Source organism: Aulonocara stuartgranti, assembly GCF_965226115.1.
Source record: "Aulonocara stuartgranti genome assembly, chromosome: 22".
In the NCBI taxonomy this organism is placed as follows: Eukaryota; Metazoa; Chordata; class Actinopteri; order Cichliformes; family Cichlidae; genus Aulonocara; species Aulonocara stuartgranti.
The window spans coordinates 18,397,443-18,411,256 of NC_138957.1; the positions used below are offsets into that span (position 1 = coordinate 18,397,443).

Below are 13,814 nucleotides of genomic sequence, written 5' to 3' on the forward strand. Positions count from 1 at the left end.
GAGTAAAAAAGGCTTTTTGAAAGTCTGCAGAACTATTGCTCAAGACCACTTTTTAAAAGAATTTCAAAAGCTTTTGGCTTTTGAAATTCTTTTAAAAAACCAGCTAAGGCTGAATGGCCCAAGACTAGAGCCACAAACAGAGGAGACTGCTTCAGTCAGTCTGCTGCTTTTGGATAAACTCGACACATTTCAGATCTAACACAGAGATCATAAAATCAACTAACCAAAAAAAAAAATGTATGTGTAAACATTGCAGCAGGTCAATCAAGAGTTTTGAGTATCGACCCCCTCGTCACTTACATGCTTAAATTTTGGGTGGTACCATTTAGCGCCTTTTCTGTTCTGTTAACGAGGAACATTTACGGGCGGCTTAAATTCTTGTTCATCATTACGTAAACGTCTCAAAACACTTGCACAAAATAGTTTACTGAAATGCTGTCTGTCCACATGCTCAGAAAGGTCCGAGCATAAATATTTCCACCTCGTTGTGGTTTTTTTTCTTTCTTTTTTTCTTCCTTTTTTTGAGGTTGTGTAGGTTTGGACTTTTTGTTCCATTTTGGAAGAGAGATTTGCATATTAACTGCATTTGTGGAAATATGCCAAAATGAGCTCGTTAGAGTTTGACTTCAGATCATAAGACTTTTAACTCTGAAAGAATGGGGTGGTGTAATTTCTTCAGTAGTGTTGTGCAGTTTTTGAGTTTTAGTCAGCAGATGGTGACATGGAAGAAATGTCACGTTCGCCAACCTCGACAGATATGTCGTAGCATCCTGGATGAATCATGAGGGCTTAAAGCGACTACAAAGTCAGGACATTCAAGGAGGAGTTTAGATAGTTTGGACAGATTAATAAAGCTCTGGCGTGCTTCTCTCTTTGCTAGCTTTCGTCCTTCTGTCACAGTTTGCTGACAGTCAGAGTATATCCCAGATATTCTTAGCTCTATAGCCAGGACATAGGTCCTCTAAATATTTTCACTTCCTCAGGTCAGGATAGTTTCCAAGTTAGGCTCTGACGGCACGGCCGATCACATGACCGCTCATTTCGCATGCAGGCCTGTCATCTTGGTCATATTTCCGTGTCTTGGAACATGAAAGACTTAAATGAGGATATGATATATTTCAATTGGCATGTTTTGTTTTCACCGCTGTGGCTGAGCTGAAATGTTTTCCCGCTTGGGCGCTCGCCTTTCGGAGGCTCCCTGGAAGAACCGAGAGTCCCGACTGTTTGTATTTATGGGGCTGACTCTAACCAAAGTTGACCTCAGCCTGGGTGGAGCAAACATCTGTTTTTTGTATGTGTCGCTTGCACAGATGGCCTGTTGAGCTCTCAGCTGGAGATGAAGATGTCATCGTCTTGCACAAGCTGTAAATGTTTAATTTAGGCGTTTGGCCTGATGATCAGCGATCTTTTGTGACAGTATAAAACATCTGAGTCACTCTGTTGTTGCAGACTGTGGTAATTAGGGGGAGCGAGAGGTGGAAGTGAAAGTGTGAGCTGCACTGGTTGATGATATCTGAATCCATACATGAATTCATCGTTACTCTCAGCCCATGTTTTAATGCCAACATTTTAGATGCAGCAGCAGCTTGGCTCTTGAACAAGGGCGAACCTTGCTCTTTATTTTTGGCGTGCTAAATGTCACTGATAGGTTAGCTGTCTACTCTGACATATACACACAGAATAAGTCTTGGGCTTAATTTGTTGTGCTTGTAGATGGCTATTAAGGCTTCAACAGTTTAGACTAACACAGTGGAGCTGGAGTAGGGGGGCACTGATGGCATATTCATAAGCTATAATTACCCTTAAGTAATCCAGTCACCTCACTGAGTGTGTTTTTAATTCCTAGGCTTGAAACAGATGCATTGTTTGTCTTTCCTTGCATGTGAGCTTTAAGTTTTCTCGGCTGTTGTCGTCTTATCTTTGAATTTACCGCTTTTTTTTTCTTTAACAGACAGACCTGTTTCCTCCTCACTCGAAAAACGCCTACTTCCTCTACTTCCTCCTTCTGTCTCAGCACTCTGTCGGTTGTTCTTTTGCCTCAGGCGAAGCACTGCACAGACCGTGGTGAACTTTTTGTTTGTGGCTTGTGATGCTGAAGTCACTTTACTTGGAGGCAGATTGTCACACCGAAGTCGCCCTCTCCATCCTGTTATTGTAGTCGCATGCACAAGAAGCAGGTTGATTGGGAAGAAAGCTAAGAGTACTGGTGGATGTCTTGCGGGTGAGTCCTCAAGTCTTCAGTACTTTTCACTCTTTAAAAGGCTACACAGGATGCAGTAGGCCTCAGGGTGTGGCTCCGTGTGCTCCCCTGCCTCCTTTAATCTCCAGCGTGCCACCTCCTTAAGCACGGCCATTGTGCGGTAGGATGTTTGCCGTCTGGAGTGGTAAAAGTCTTGGTATGTCTGTTCCAAGAACAGGGAACTTGCGTGGGTTTTCCTCCAGCAAACCAAAGAAGAATTGCGCTGTCAAAGAACGGACGAGTTTAAAGACAGCTGAGCCTTGTGGCCTCGTAATTTGGTGGGATGGAAATGTGGTGTCAGTAGTTTATGATTTTGGATTGGCTAAAGAAAGTGTATGCTTACACAGCTGATAAATCTGCTGCATTGGAAAGTAATTACTTGGCAATATGAATGTTCCCTCACGATAAACATTAAGGATTAGTTTTGTGCTTTGGGGCCTAATTTTGCCTTAGATTTTTTTTCTATTTCTCTGTCTCTGTTTTTTTTGTCTCCTCATCACTAATAATTTCCGTGTTTTTATTACTTGGTTTTACAGAATATCATCCAAGTACCTCTAATTGTTTCTGATTCACTTGTTTACCTTAATTTGCCAGCTTGCTCTGCTCCGAGCGCTATACTTAGGCTATGTTTGTTCTGTGTTTGGTGGTGCATCATAGCTCCATGCTCATTTCTTTTCTTGTGTGTGTAGATTTATGTTTAAAAAAACACAGAGATGGTATATTGAGTGGCACATGTAAACTCATAAATGCAAAAGTCAGCTTGGTGTTAGCGGCATAACTGCCTTGAAAGAGATTGGCTGGCTGCTGCTGAGAGTTGCTACGAGCAGCTGGTAGCGACCTTTGACAGGATATCCTGCTAGTGTTGTGTGAGCGAAGGCGGTTTGTGACACAGAGGCCCGCTGAGAGGCACATGGGTCGCACAGAGACTTTAGAAATTTTAGAAAATGGTCTATTACATAATAAAAATATTTTTAAAAAATGACTTGGCTAGATTGTTTTCTTTGTCTTGCTGGTATGCGAAGTCCCTCAGAACGTGACGCTTCCTGTTCGTTTGAATCTTGATGCCACATTTCTCAACCCTGTCCCTAGCTTTACCCTTTATGTCTTTGTCCTTTATTTGAAGCCTTTTTCTCAGCCCTTTGTCTTCCAATCAGTGGTTTTTCCTGTTGACTGGGTGTTAGGTATACGTGTGTTGTGGAAGAATGGGAAAACAACTAAATAAGCATGAAGATTTTAAGATTAAGTGTACTCTTGCTGTTATGCCTTTCATGGCTCTTGGGACTGTGCTCTGTTTTGTGTTGACACTCTATTCATCAGTGATTCCCAGCCAGGCGAGTTTTCTTTTTTTTTCCAACCTCCTAAATGGTTGAAGTGTTTAATTTATGCCAGCAGTAATAGTGCAAATGTAACTGAGCTGTAATAACTACTATTATGCACACTTCTGTATCGTTAATTCAATCATATCAAGTTAAAGTAACATATTTGGAACATGAAGCGTCAGATGGTGTTCATAGTTGATTTACCTTAACTACAGGGTGTGTTTTGTATGTACGCTCACAATAAGTGTAACGTGAACATCTACTGTGTGTAGATGTCTAAAGGTGTCACCTTTAGAGCGACAATAACTCTAGGTCCTCTGCAGCACGACTGTGGCCTTTTGTCTCAACTCAAATAAAAGATGGTGGTCTATTTGAAGACACACACACACACGCGCACACACACACGCACACATATATACACAGACACTAACCCCTGCAGCTAGGCGGGCCCTTTGTAGAGGCATCAGATGAAGAGCTTGAAGGGGTTCTTTTGAAATCCAGCCAGCACACAGACTAATACAGACACACCCACACAAAGACAAAGTTACTGATCTCTCCATATACAATTCTTGAAGCTCTCATGCGAAAGCAATAAACATGAAACCTCTCCCACACTAATAGTTCACATGATACCGTGAAACCTTGTGGTGCAGACACACTTCAGGCACACAAGAGCTTGGGTGACCAGATGTGTTATGATAGGATTTTTTTACATTTACATTGCGTTTTGCTTGGTCTTTGTGGATATAGGGGGATAAAAAGGTCTTGTTAGTACTTGCACGTTTTGGTTTTCTTGAAGCATAATTAATACTGTTCAGCATGTGCAGGTAAGCCCTGATTCAGACCGCTCCAATCAGTCCCTTTCTGCTCTTTTGTATGATGAAGGTGAGCGCAGTAAAGACCACGATGATATTATATGTCACGTACCAGCTATTTGCTGATAAGTTTAATAAATCGCAATCGGTCAAGCCCCACCCACCTGCTGTTCAAGCCTTCTTTTGACAAGGGTCAGCCAATCAGAATAAATGTGGCTGAAAGGTAGTGGGAATGGCTCTCGAACCAGGAGCTGGTCAGACGATAAGTGATGTGCCGTGCCAAGGCCTAGCGAAAGAAATGGGGACTTCTTTGAACTCTAGTAGAACCACAGAATGATAACAGATCTCCATTATGTAAGTTGTAAGAGGTTGAAGTTATAATGATGAGCAGTTAAGAAACTTGTTACAATCATGACAAGTAAGATGAGTCAAATAGAGAGTTGTCTTGGAGAGTGGAGAAATTTGGCTACATTTTTTACAACTTTAAATTATTTCTTTTTTTAAAAAAGAAAAAGGTAAATGCATTAATTATTAAACTGTGTATTTAACCAGACTTTAATAACCAAATAAAAACTATGTAAAAGTGTTACCCGATCAGACTGTGTAATGCAGGGATGGGGGCTTATTTTCCTAGGGTTCGGCCCTCCACAACAGTCCCAGTTTCTAATGTGCCCAGTCCTGATCCTGGGTGAGGGTGTTTGCACATAACAGCCTCCTCAGGTCGTGCTGCTTTAAATGCCACTTAAATGTCCGAGTTTGAGAGCGACACTGAGGTAAATGTGTTAAAGGCGTCTGACGTTCATCAAGTGCTGCTAGGCGACACATCACGGTGTTTAAAAAGTGCCGTCTCATGGTCTCTGTCACAACATTGACGCTCTCACAGAAAGTTTCTTGGTGGAGCAGCCCAGTCTCACCATACTCTAGCACAAGTCATCCTGCGGTCTGATACGTCCATATAATGCGATAATAACCCTTGTCTTTCTATTTTTAACCCTCTGTTTCTCCTTTTCTTTTGTTCTACTTTCTCAGATGTCTATAATGTGCTGATTTACTTTCTTTTTTGCTTTATTTCTGTTTTTTATTACATTTTCTCTGGCTTTCTATTTATTATCAGTACCCTTCATTTTAACTTTCTCTGACACGCTGTCGGCCCCGCTTTCATTTACGTTGCTTCTCGTAGCCTTCCTACCTCTGTTCCTACTCATGTTCCCTTGCCTTCACCTTCACCCTCCCCTCGTCCCTCCACAGATTGTGGGACCCTCCTATTACACATCATGAATTATTGAGGTGAAACCTAGTATTGCCTAACAAAACACAAGATTTCTCTCCCCTCTGTTTCCTCTGCTGTCATCATCTCTCTTCTCTTTACTGATGGCTTTGTTCCTTAATTTCTACCTCTGGCAGGTGACAGAATCACACAATAATAAACTGTTTAATGGACTATATGATTAAATTAAACTTATAAATGGAAAGATGCATAAATTGTACTTTGATAATTTCACAGTCTCAGTCTTTTTTTTGTATTTGTCATTTATTTGGGTTTAAATAATGTTCAAAAGCAAAACAGTCATAATCCTTTTCTCTGATTTTTTTACTTAAATCAAATAATATTCTCTCTCTAAAGAAAACTGGTACCCTCTCCAAAATTCCAGTATCAACAAGGCTCTAGCTTCTTCTGTTTATATGTAATCATGGGGAAGATAGATACTGTAACCCAGCACTAAATGCCTCCTGGTAACAGCAGGTGGGCGAGTGTATAAGGACAGATTAATTGCACACATGTACTTTCAAAGCTTACAATAACTTTGGGCTTGACTCTGGAACAGTTAGACTGCGGGTTCATTGTATAAGCGTCATGGTGCTGAATACAACGTGTAAATATGAAGATTGCACCAAGAGAATTAAAAAGAGAGCATCCAATAAGGCTTTTCTGGTCCTCGACTTACAGTACCATGTCAAATTCTGACCCTACATTCTGAATGTTGTGACAGAAACCCAGACTCAGACCGGTCAGTATATTTTTTTTCATCTTCTGTTGTCCAATTTTGATGAGCTTGTGCAAATTTCCCAGTTTTTCTTTGTTCTTAAACACTGCTCTCAGCTGACAGCAGGGGCACCCGGTGTGGTTTCTGTCCTGCAGCCCGTCTGCTTCAAGATTTGACGTTGTGCGTTCAGAGATGCTCTTCTGCATACCTTCAGTGGTTATTTGAGCAACTGTAGCTCAAAGATGTCTGGCCACTCTCCTTTGGCAGCAACTATCCAGAAAACTGCGGCTCAGTAGATAACAAAGCCAATCTGAGCCATGAGCTTCCGAAATATAAGCAGTATATTAAGCAGTATATTAAATGCCCGACCAGAGAGGAGAGGACATTAGACCACTGCTACAGCACGATCAGCGGGGCCTATCGCGCGGTGCCCCGCGCTTCACTCGGACTTTCTGACCACGTCATGATCCACCTAATCCCCGCGTACAGACAGAGGCTGAAGCTCTCCAAACCTGTCGTGAGGACAAAAAAACTGTGGAGCAACGAGGCTGTGGAGGAGCTTCGCACGTGTTTGGAGTCTACAGACTGGGACACAATGAAGGCTGCTTCTAACAGCTTGGACGAGTTTACGGACACTGTCACCTCCTATATCCACTTCTGTGAGGACAGCATTGTGCCATCACGCACCAGGGTGAGTTATAACAATGACAAACCCTGGTTTACTCCCAAACTCAAAAAGCTGTGGCTGGAAAAGAGAAAGGCGTTCAGAAGCGGAGACAGGGACTGCTACAGAGAGGCCAAGTACAGGTTCACTAAAGAAGTGGACATTGCTAAACATCAGCACTCTGAGAAGATGCAGCAGCAGATCTCAGAGAATGACTCGGCCTCTGTGTGGAAAGGTTTTAGGAATATCACCAACTACAAGCCTAAAACCCCCCACTCCACTGATGACTTGCTCTTAGCCAACACCCTTAACGACTTTTACTGCCGTTTTGACGAGCCATCAGGCAGCCTTCACACCTCCAACGGCCCCAACAATAGAGGCACTTTGGACACTAATTCCCCCACCTCTCCCCCCTCCATAGAGCCATCACCACCTTCAAACTGTTCACCTACAACACCCCCCTCCTCACCCCACACAAAAGAGGATTTCACACCACCTCCTCCCACCACAACTCTTCATATTCATGAAGCAGGTGTGAGGAAGCAGTTTAAGAGTGAATGCTCGGAAAGCTCCCGGCCCAGACGGCGTGTCTCCTGCCACCCTCAGACACTGTGCAAACGAGCTGGCCCCAGTGTTTTCTGGCATTTTCAACTCCTCACTGCAGGCATGTCATGTGCCTGCCTGCTTCAAGTCCTCTACCATAATCCCTGTCCCCAAGAAACCTAGGATCACTGGACTAAATGACTACAGACCCGTGGCTCCGACATCTGTGGTCATGAAGTCATTTGAGCGCCTAGTTCTCTCCCATCTCAAGACCCTCACGGCCCCCCTCCTGGGCCCCCTGCAGTTTGCATACAGAGCCAACAGGTCTGTAGACGACGCCATCAACATGGCCCTACACTTCATCCTGCAGCATCTGGACTCCCCAGGAACCTACGCCAGGATCCTGTTTGTGGACTTCAGCTCTGCCTTCAACACCATCCTTCCAGACCATCTCCGAGACAAGCTTTCCCAGATGAATGTGCCTGATCCCATCTGCCGGTGGATCACCGACTTCCTGACGGACAGGAAGCAGCATGTGAGGCTGGGAAAGAATGTCTCGGACTCTCGGACCATCAGCACCGGCTCCCCTCAGGGCTGTGTTCTTTCTCCTCTGCTCTTCTCCCTGTACACCAACTGCTGCACCTCCACCCACCAGTCTGTCAAGCTAATCAAGTTTGCAGATGACACCACCGTTATTGGGCTCATCTCGGACGGGGATGAGTCTGCCTACAGGTGGGAGGTTGAACGTCTGGTGTCCTGGTGCAGCCACAACAACCTGGTGCTGAATGCCCAGAAGACAGTGGAGATTATTGTGGACTTCAGGAAGCACACAGCCCCACTCCCCCCCATCATCCTGACTGACACCCCCATCACCTCTGTGGACTCATTCCGCTTCCTGGGTACCACCATCACTCAGGACCTGAAGTGGGAGCCCACCATCACCTCCGTCATTAAGAAAGCCCAGCAGAGGATGTACTTCCTGAGGCAGCTGAAGAAATTCAACCTGCCAACACGGACGATGATGCAATTCTACACCGCAATCATCGAGTCCATCCTCACCTCCTCCATCACCGTGTGGTACGCTGGAGCCACTATCAGGGACAAACAGAGACTGCAGCGTGTTGTGCGCTCTGCTGAGAAGGTGATTGGCTGTAGACTCCCATCTCTGCAGGACCTGTACACCTCCAGGACACTGGGGCGTGCAGCTCGGATCTCAGCTGACCCTTCTCACCCTGGACACAGTCTGTTTGACCTGCTCCCCTCAGGCAGGAGGCTCCGGTCCATTCAGAATCAGAATCATCAGAATCAGAATACTTTATTGATCCCTGGGGGAAATTATTTTTTGTTACAGTGCTCCATTTTAAACCAACATTAAGACAAGACAGACAATACGCTAACTAAGAATAGTACAATATATACATATATATACATACATACATACATAAGTCACTTATAAATAAATAGTTGGAAAAGAAACATGTGTAGCTGTAGCAGCAAACAGTGTGTTAAGTGGATGCGTTGTACAGGGAGATGGCCATAGGCAGGAATGATTTCCTGTGTCGTTCAGTGGTGCTTTTCGGTAATCTCAGTCTCTCACTGAACGTGCTCCTGTGACTGACCAACATGTCATGGAGTGGGTGGGAGGTGTTATCCAACATTGTCTTTATCTTGGACAGCATCCGCCTCTCCGACACCACCTTGAGGGAGTCCAGCTCCATCCCCACAACATTGCTGGCCTTACGGATCAGTTTATTAAGTCTGTTGGCATCTGCGACCCTCAGCCTGCTCCCCCAGCATGCAACAGCATAGAGGATCGCACTGGCCACAACAGACTCATAGAAAATCCTCAGCATTTTCTGGCAGATGTTGAAGGACCTCAGTCGCCTCAAAAAATAGAGACGACTCTGGCCCTTCCTGTAAAGTGCACCAGAACCTCTCGCCATAAGAACAGTTTCTTCCCCTCTGCTGTTGGACACATGAACAATAAACGTACGACTGTTCCCACCACTAACTCATGACCCTATGCTGTGTTCACTGCATCATTCCATGTTTGGCACTGATCACCACCTGCACTCATGTATATATCTTTCTACGTAGCACTTTTAATTCTTATTCTTACTTTTATTTTTTCATGTCTATTTAAGCGCAATTTATGACAGCATGTTTGCACTGAAGCACTGCAGCAATTTCCTAATGTTGTAAACCTGCTCAACATTTGGCAATAAAACCCTTTCTGATTCTGATTCTGATTCTGATATGTTCAGTTTTTGTACCATTCTCTGTAAACCCACGAGTTGGTTATGAGGGAACATTCCAGTAGATGAGCAGTTTCTGAAAAACTCAGACCACCCTGTCTGGCATCAACAACCATGCCACATTCAAAGGCACTTAGATCACCCTGCTTCCCCATTCTTATTCGCCTTGACCACGTCTACATGCCTGAATCCATTGAGTTGCTGCCATTTGATTGGACGATCAGATATTTGCATTAACAAGCGGTTGAATATATGTACCTAATAAAGTGGCCGGTGAGTGTATATGTATTATTTGGGTCAAATTCTGCAAAATAATATGTTTCTGGAGAGAGAAGCAGAGCACGGAGTGGAAAAAGAGGTCGATGAAAGCAATAAAACATCAGATGCGGTAGAAAAGCAGAGAAGAGAAAAGAAGCGGGGTCAGATCCAGAAGATAAAAAAAGATGGAATGAGCTCTTTATCCCGCTGGCCTGCTTAACCCTCTAGCAGAGTGTAAAATAAACACACTCAGTCACTCAAACTCAGCTAAACCAGGTTGCAGCAAATCACCTGCTCTGACATGATGAGCTGTGACAGCAGCTAGCGCGATAACAAGGTTCCATTTACAGTGTAAAGAGGCTGCAGCGAGATGCCAAAGTGACAGATAAGGGAATTGATACACAGACCACATGGCTCATGTAAATCATGATCTTTTGTAGATATGAAGGCAAACGTATACGGACGCCAGACATAATCCTGGTGTGAAAAGCTTGTTTCTAAGAAGCTGTTTGCAGGAGCGCGGCGTGTCGATCGCTAGAAAAACATGTTGATCGAATGAGTCCTGGACCACTTGTAGCTCTGGTGTGCTATGTGTGTTGAAACGTTGTGTTTCTCAATTAAATTGAAGCTTTAGATAATGTGTGCGTGTGTGTGGCCTGGTACGTGCACATGTGTGTATTTCCAATCAATATGCCTCAAGGCAGTCCATCTTTGAGTCATCTGAAGTTCTTGGAAGATGATGACAAGGTGCTGGGAACACACACATACAGATACAAACGCACAAACACGCACACACTTCTCATCCTTATTGGAAAAACCAAATCCTGTGTCAGGAGAATGAGCTTGTGCTCTGACTTAAGGTACAAACAAGTCTCTCGAATTCTTCACTTAATGGATCTTCCTGTAATTTTTGGTTATTTCTTTGTGTTATCACAGCAGGGTACTCGGTGAACTGAGCCTAAGTCTTGGTGCAAACATATCACAGTAGCTATCTTTGGCATTTATGCACTCCAGTTTCATGTTACTCATCAGATCCTGTTATGTCTGTGATAACATCAACAGAAATATGTCCCAGTGGACTTTATTGTTTGCCTTTAGTTACAACTGGAAGTCCCAGAAATTGCACTGGTAGGTTTAGTTAAAGCAATACGAAACAATTACATTCAAATAAACTGCTTTACTTATTTACTTTTTGTGAGTGTTTTTAAAAGACAAAAAGGGGATTGTTGATTAGAGAAATTATTTAAAAACCCAACGTTGCACTCTGGTATCCAGCCATCCATTTTTTTTATGGTTATCCAATTCATTATTCACATTTCATTTATTAGATGTTATAAATGCCAGTACCATCGAATATCATCAAATAGTTAATATAGGCTTAGAACCTAAAAAAACCCAACTGGGTTCTGTTGGGGGTCCCTGATATTTAGATAATGCTAACATGTTGGTGCAGAAAACAGTGTCAACTTAAAGTCTTAGATTCACTGTGATGGTGTATTAACCTTAAAGGATAAAGTTTAGCATGTACCCTTCATCTCATGAGGGTCTTTAATGCACTGTGTTGTATGTGTGCTGGAATAATCAGGAAAACTTTGGAAATGGGAGCATCTGAAGAGCATGTGAATGTACAAGCTTTAGCTAATGTTATGGCTCTTCATCCAACAGCTGTTGAGATATTTCACTTAAACGTTGCTGTGATATTTTAACCTGAGGAAACTGACAAATTAAACAGTGGACTAACATTAAAATCACTGGAATATCAGGGCTAAAAATGTTGACGGCAGTCTCAAGAACAGCAGATTTCTAGCTTTCATTTTCTGTCTCTCTGTGACTTCGGGTCAGTTTTGAGAGGGATGATTATCTGTACATAGATGACTAATGCGAGTTTCTTTGTGTAATGCAACTGAATGAATCATACATGTGTTAGTACAGTAAGGCTCCTGTATTTGGGACATGTATTTTTAACATGGAAAAAACAGGATGAGCCTGAAATTAATTTTTTCTTCTTCTTTTCTTAAAAGGCACATTTTTGTGAACAAATAGAAAAGCAGGATTCAAGAATTCAGTTTATCCAGATGTTTACATAGATCTCTTTCAGTGTTGTCTTTCCATTTTGTTTTTCCTCATCTTTTGTGGCATTATCTTTTCTGCGTAAGGTTACAGAGCTGGAAAGCGGAGCAAAACCCTAATTTACTGAACATCACTGAAGGCAAAGTGTATCAGAAAGTATTTAACATGCATTAAGAAACCGTTCTAATCTTCAGCAGGCACGCTTGTTCAACGCAGAGGGCTGGAGTGACTCATTTTTGTGAAGTTGTGACAAACGTGACTTGAGTATGGGCATGCAGTTTGGAAAGAAAATGCATCCACATCTCAAGCTATTGATGCAGCAGCTGCCATGGCAACGGGCCCTTGAATAAAGGCTATGTGGATTATTATGGGGTGAATCACACACAACGCCAGGCCGGTGTCCTTAAATTAACACACTCTCTTTAAATGCACACGTGCATAGATTACATGTGGTCAGTGTTTGTAAACACGTCTCCAGTCATCCATCCACAAGTGCTTTTGCCATGTGTATTAACACTATAATAACACCATATTCCGCTCAGCAGTTTTCTCCCAGGAATTAGTCTGAGCCAGCCATTATACAATATGCATTTTCAAATTAAATATGTAATCAGACTTCTTCACCAGGAACTAGGATTATCTGAGTTTTTTTAGACAAGCTGAGAAGGTAAATTATTGATGCCTTCCTCAGTTGATTATGCGGATTTCTATGCTACATTTTCCAGTCGAGACTCGTCCACTGGCGGGTTTCATTAGACCCCCTGCAAGGACACAGAAGTGGTTTTGCTCAGCTCTCCCCGCATGGTTCCGGGTGACTCTGATTTGCCTTTCTTTAAGCTGTGGAAGCACAAACTGGCTTATCCACAGCCTTTCAGGTCGATCTGGCTGTCGTCTCCTATGTGAGATATCATGCCGTTTTTGGTGCCCTGAAGGGCTGTGAGGAGGGGTCAGGGAGGAGGATTACAGGTTCAGTGTTACCGTAGGGGTAATTGCATGAAAGTGGAGTGAGTGTTGACGTCTTTTGCCTTTGCTTTGTTTATGAACAAGAGTTCACATGGTTGCTTGTACAGATTCAAGGTATAATTGTTAAATTCAGTTACGTTGTGACCCATCCCCAAGCCAAGTACTAACATCCATCTTCTTTAATCTGTGCTTCATCGTTTTTCTGCTTTCCTTTTGCAGATCAACTTTTTTTTGTTTTAGCTTTTTTTAATCTGCAGCTAATCAAGTCTTTTTATCCATCCAAGCTAAGATATCTGGGTCATGTCACTTAAGTAGTTTACTCAGACTTGACAGAGCTCACTCAGAATAACAGAAGACATTGCTCAGATCTTTTTAAGGTTGTTTTATGCGCCCCATGATGAGTAAACTGACCTTTTATATGCTAAATTGAAGGGATACCCCTTGAAGCAAGTGCTACTGCACAGGGCTGTGGAAGAAGCTCTGCGCTACTAACGTGTTTAACCGCTTGCTTTTGACTCTTATGTTCATGCTAATGTGGTTTAATGTGGCAGTTGCATCCTCTCTCCAAAGCAACAGGAACTATTATGTGAAAATGTCCAAAGGGACTTTCAAACTGAACTGTTCCACTGCTTGAGTCACAGGAAGATGCTGCTGAGTGGTTTATGGTTTTTCTGCTGGACAAAAATGTCTGAATTGAGAATAG

At 43.1% G+C, this 13,814-nt stretch overlaps 1 protein-coding gene across 4 annotated transcripts in view; it reads left to right on the forward strand.

Moving 5' to 3' along the window:
• elmo1 (engulfment and cell motility 1 (ced-12 homolog, C. elegans)) overlaps positions 1-13,814 on the forward strand; it is a 102,870-nt gene that overhangs the window by 27,079 nt on the left and 61,977 nt on the right. The window contains exon 1 of one of the 4 annotated variants that reach the window (XM_082522358.1): positions 2,018-2,221. The exons of the other annotated variants lie outside the window; for them this stretch is intronic. The gene's annotated coding sequence lies outside the window, so the exon portion shown is untranslated. Of the gene's footprint in view, positions 1-2,017; positions 2,222-13,814 lie in introns of those variants that run through there. 4 annotated transcript variants of the gene reach the window in all.